Source organism: Ylistrum balloti, unplaced genomic scaffold, assembly GCF_031769215.1.
Source record: "Ylistrum balloti isolate Yb309-2 unplaced genomic scaffold, AGI_CSIRO_Ybal_v1 Utg369692, whole genome shotgun sequence".
Lineage (NCBI taxonomy): Eukaryota > Metazoa > Mollusca > Bivalvia > Pectinida > Pectinidae > Ylistrum > Ylistrum balloti.
Window position 1 is genome coordinate 31,817 of NW_026781927.1, and position 6,326 is coordinate 38,142.

A 6,326-nucleotide genomic window follows, 5' to 3' on the forward strand; every position below is an offset into this window, starting at 1 on the left:
GTTGATCGACGTGGTGTATTGCTGTGGGGATGCAGCAACATCTAACAGTCCAAATATCAATAAACTTTACAAATACATGTGTCCGCTTCAAAGCCTGCATCTTATTCTCATCCCGTATCACACTAATTACAGAAATCGTACCGGAACACCTAGTCCGGAAAATAGTCAAACCAATACGAAAACAAACAGATCCGGATCAGCCTGATAGTGAAACATTACAGGGGCCAAAAGGAGTCAAATTGACTTAAATTTCAAAAATCTTCTGCTCAAGACCCAGATATGGTAGAATCAAATGCTCTTCATGAATGGAAGCATCTTAAGGTGCTTTAATTACCAAAATAAGTCTCCTGGGGATGAATATTTGTTTTTAGACTTTACTCTAATTTTCATAGAAAAATTGTATTTTTTAGCATAACGTTGGTTATTTCCCGCTGGAAATAACTTTATAAGAATTATTAGTATAGGATGACATGAATGCATGTATTGACACTGTCTATATTCAGTGTCACAATTTCTGTTTCATGACCACTTGATAACTAATCTTTAACCTTTATATTCAATATTGCTTATCTCAGGTGACTGTACGGGCTGCTAGGCCTCTTGTTCCAACCTGTAACATCTTATCTCAACCAATTGTCAGTTGCTATGAAACTTGGCATAAATGGATCAGTAACATTTATATTGGATTTTAAAAATCTGCTCCTATTCTCAGCAGTTTTTTTTACCTTGTTTTGCAGATGAACAAAGTTGTTTCCCCTAGCCACAATGTGAGTTTTTGTCCCAAAATGAAGCAAAATCAAAGAATATTTTCCAAGTTTTTCATAAAATTCTACTTTATTGTCCTAATTTGTTAAGGGACAGGCTGCTGTTAAATCAAGGTGGAAAAAAACTACTGATTACCATGTTTTGTATAAATGCATATAAGAATGATGTAAGAATTTATGACGAATAGCTAATTAGTTTTAAGGTCAGAGGTTAAAGTTGGAGGCAGAGGAATTTAAAGGTCAAAGGTCAAGAAACATTGACAAATCGAAAGACTAGAATACTTTAAATATCATTTAGAGTGAAAACTTGCATTGGTGTTCACCAGCCTTTCACCTTCTAGGTATTGGTTGGAATCCCATTGGTTGCAGGGATTTTTCTAAGTCAAGTGTTAGAAAATTACTTAAAGAAATTTTGATATTTTGATATCATCTGGCAGCAGTGTTTACACATAAGTAGGGTTTGTGTAGAGCCTGAAAATCTCTTGAATTGAGAATTTATCCTGAAACTCGTTGAAAATCTTGATATGTTCTATTGTGAGTCACCTTACTTATTCAAATGCTCTGTTGTTATTTCAGGTCTTGGATCCAAAACTAATTGAAATGGAATGGGTAATCAACCATATGGGCCACTCACTTGACATTCATAAGATACATTACAGGTAACTTGAAATATAGAATAAGATGCTCACACATCAGATATACCAAGACTGATCCATTGAAACATTGTCCATTTTGTTTTTGAATTCACACCATTGTGCAGAGTAGTGGAAATGTTACACTCAAGGTTTCCAATGGGAAATTTTGGTTTGGTCATACAAAATGTTTTAGTTGGAAGTGACCTGGTCAAATTAAGTGTCACAGGTTTTCATTCTATTCTGTTCTACTTCTTCATTGGGTTGATTCATACCTCTTTTTTTTGTAGATTTGCTCATAGATAGTGATATTAGTTCTTGTAAAATGCATAGGATTTACATTATTACCAGGCTTCAACAGATGTTACTTTTTCTTGTGATAAAAATTAGGTGTTTTTAATTTTTTCGATAAAATGCAATATTTTTGGCCTAGAAACGTTGGTGGCAATATCTGTCACTTCAACAAAAAAAAATAAGTAAAACTCCACCGATACAAATGTCAATTAAAACCATTGTGAAAAAATTGGCCAATTACAAAAATATCAGGTATCAGGTGAGAACAAATGCATTAATTTATTCAGCCATAGATATTTTTCATGAAGACTTTTTAATTTTTTTCCGTGAAAATATTGCTAGATAGATAGATAAATATAAAATAAAATAATTTTAAAAAAATAATAATTAAATAATATATGTACTTTAATTTTCTTTGAAACGAAATTCCTGTAATTCTTCCACTTTTGACAATATAAAGTGCTGTGCTACTAATCATAGGGATTATATTTCAAATATAAGATTTTTATAAATAAATGTATCATTGTTATGTTACAGGTGAACTGATGATGTCTTAGAAAAAACGCAAATAGCCAAGATACTACTACAAGACCATGACCGTGCGGGAGAGTTTCGGGACAAATCCCTACCAGACATCCAAAAAGAAGGTTTGTTTCCTATGAATTAGATTTATGGTGCTTCAATTCAACTTATAAATAACAAATTTTACCAATCCAAAGAATATTTCAAAAACATTTTTTATCTGTACACCAATCTTGAGTCCTAGTATTGTTTGCTGCTCTGACACACCAGAGAATCATTACTACTGCACTAAAAGTGTGAATTAAAATATTTTAGTAATGAAAAGTGCATCAGTTGTAATGAAGACTGATTCTTTCTTGGACCACTATCATCTTTTCTGAATAACCTTTAAACACTATTTTGTTATCACCAGGCTTAGAAATTGCCTCTTACCTTCATGACCCAGCCCCATTATCTTATATATATTTTCACATTGCTAAGGGACTGTCTGAACAATACTGGTTTAAAACAATTATAAATTATATGAAGATTTCTTCATTACTGATCTTATCCAGGAGTTATCCGCTTAACTGGATGAATATGAGGATTTACACAATACAACATCACATGACATTGTAGGTGCCATTTTAAGCCATGTGATTTTTCTGTGTTAGGTATTGCCGAAAAATTTGATGATGAATACAAACCGAGGCCCATGAAAAAACGAAAGTCTGCAGCTATGACACGAGAAAGATGGACAACAGATAAAGAAGAAATAAAACAATTCTTCAAGAAACAAAGAGAAAAATGTACCTAAGCAGGGTTAATGGTGGATTAATTTGGAAAAGGAAGAAATTCAAGATGTACCAAAAAATCTTCAGAATTGTGGATAAACTGAATGCTGGTCAGAATCCTAAAACTGTTTCTTGTTATATCTGCTGTACAAATTTGTAGAAATGCTGAGTGTGGGTCAGAAACCTGCAATAAATAGATGTGCTTTTCATCATTTATTACCAACTTTTTATTAACATTGTCAAACCTGGCACAGGCATTAAACACGGCTGTTGAAAAGCATGCCTCTTTATGTTGTTAATACTTAATTTTGACCACTTGTCTTATATCATAATTCTTTAATATCTTATGTATCTGTTGTCATTACTTCATGCAACAGTCTTGAATAAACCAGGATCAAGCTCAGTATATATATTATAGTGCAGTTTTGTATAGAAATTCTGGAGTAGTGTTTTGTATATATTCATTATGTCCAGCACCATTTGGTGGAGAACTTTTACCCCACCTTGATAAATTTTATACACAAAAAAAAAAAAAAAAAACATTCAATGGAGTTAATTTTACTTTTCAAGTTGTTGATACCAAAAAAATTAACGATGATTTAAGTATTTTTAAAGTGCAAAATGCTGCAAATGCAGATGGTATAGTATCTTGCATGAATTTAACCTTTTGATGAAAAATCACTTGCAAGCATTGAAACGGTCATAAGTTTTTAATCAAAAGAAAGAAAATGTGCCACTGCTATTTGTTGTATATTTCCATTGACTTGAGTGAGGATGGATGAGTTTCCAAGTTTGCAGAATTTCAATATGCTTAGTATGTAAAATTCCAGTCAAGAATGTGCAAGGTGATGATACATTTTCAGCTCTCATTATTAAAATTGTAACACAGAAAAGGAAAATCTTGAAATTTATTTCTGCTCACTAATAAACCCCTTCATTTTTGTAGAATCATCAAATTTAAAATAGCAAGCTAAAAGCAGTTTGCAAATAAGTTCTGTCTTACACATGCAAAGGGAGCCTACATGAAAATGGTTATGATATGTAACAAATACTGCTAACTGTTGCTACTACTGTTCATTACTAGAAAGTTTTTAAAGCATCTGAACCGAAGGGTCAGGCTGACTTATAGTCATAATATTTCGTCGGTCGTTGTCCACTTTCTGCCATGCGTAAACTTTCTAATTAAATAACTTCATAATACCCAAAAGGCCCAGGGCTCTGATAATGGGCCTGTAGCAGAATGGAATAAAGACCTACCAAGTTTGTAAATATGAATGACCTTGATCTACTTTCAAGGTCATAGATGTCAAATATGTCATGATCTTGAAATAACTTTTTCTCAATAACCAAAGGCCCAGGGTGCTGAAATTAGGCCTGTAGCCAAATGGGACAAAGGGATACCAAGGTTGTTTATGTTATTGACCTTCACTTACTTTCAAGGTCACAAGCGTCAAATATGTCAAAATCTTTTAAACAACTTCTTAGTAAACAAAAGGCCAAGATTGCTGATATTGGACCTGTAGCATGCTTGATAAAATGAATTACCTTGACCAATTTTCAAGGTCACAGGGATAAATGTTTAAAAATATGTAAATTTCTTCTCAATATCTAAAAAGCCCAAAGTTCTGATAACCGGCCCGTAGTATGCTGGAATGAAGAGTTACCAATTATGTTCATGTTATTTATATTTTCACTTTTTAAAGGTCACAGGGGTCAAATTTGATAAAATCTTTGAATGACTTCTTGTCGATAAAAAATCTCCAGGCTATTGATATTGGTTTTTCAACATAATTGGAAGGACCATCATTTTGTTCAAATAATTGACCTTGACCTAATATTCAAGATCTCTTGGATTGAGTGAGTTGAGATGTAAGCAATAAGTTTGGAATAATGGCATTTGTGTAGCGGCATGTATAAAGAATATGATGTTAAGTTTGCAGAAAATGTTATTATAACCAAACAGTATCTTCTTTGTAAGCTGTAGAGTAGTTGAGCAGTTTATTTCAGACTTATTTGTCCTCTTTCATATATAGGTCTATATATTCAGATGGCTGTTAGGACCCGTTGGCCTCCTGTTTATAAAACATTGGCAGGGTTGTTATTACTGAAATTAAACAGCATTTCATACTAGATGGTAAAAAGAATTTCTTGCATTTTGCCCATCTACTTAAAACCATTTACATTTTTTAATTCTACCAAATAGCTATACCTTTTTGAAATTCGTTTATGGTGTCCAGATCTGGAAAAGTAAGGTTTCAATTTTTGTCATTTTTAGATCATCTGACCATGGGTAAGGTTTTGTAGTCAGATGATCGTTAAGGCCCATGGGCCTCTTGTTTGTTTGTTGAAAATTTAAATTTACAATTATGTACGAATACCTTTGTTCATGTTTGTTTTCATGAGTTTAATTTGATCTTTCTATTCACACTCTGAACCTTTTTTGTATTATTAAAACTTCAACCTATGTGATATTTTCTTTGTCCATTCTTTTTTAATCATGGTACAATTTACAAAAAACAGTTCACTTCATTTAGATGTTTGATGGCTGTGATATTGTATGATAACAGTAATATCTGAGGGTGTTTTGTCCATTCGGCCAAACCCGAGTTTAATACGTAAATTCTTGGAAGACTTGTCCATAATTGTGGGCTTCAACCACTATTGTATTCAGGAAGTTGGAAGGACAGGAACATCTTGAGGTAATTCGTCCGGTTATCAATATCTGAGTTGATTCAATATCTGAGGTGATTTGTCTGGTTATCAATATTTGAGGTGATTAGTCCGGTAATCAATATCTGAGGTGATTCGATGACGTCTAGGATGACTTGTGCCTAATTGTGAGCATCAGCTATTCCAAACTGTCCGTGAAGTCTAAAATTATTTGTCCATAATCCAACATATTTTTAACAAAGACACAATTTATAATTCATTCTCTCATGAAAACTTTTCACATTTTTCCAACACAATATGCTTGTCAATGATCATAATTGGAAGCATTATTCGTGCATGTGGTGGATTTTTTTATTATTGACAAAAGTGATACAAAGTGCACCTCGCATATTGATTTGGATTAATATATTCACACATCCGGTTTTAAAAGGTGCAACACAAAAGTGCTCTTTGTATTTCCTGCAGCTCACATATCGAAATATGCACAACTACTTCTCCGTCCGTCTGTCAATCTTTCCTTTATATTGCTACTAGTATCAAAGGACTGAATGGATTAAACCAAATTTGGTCAGAAACATCATTTGTGAAACGGGGTGGGACCCAAAAAATCGGTGTAAATCTACACAGGTAAATAGAGTGTAACTTTACGCTTCATTTTCTGTGGTGTTGGG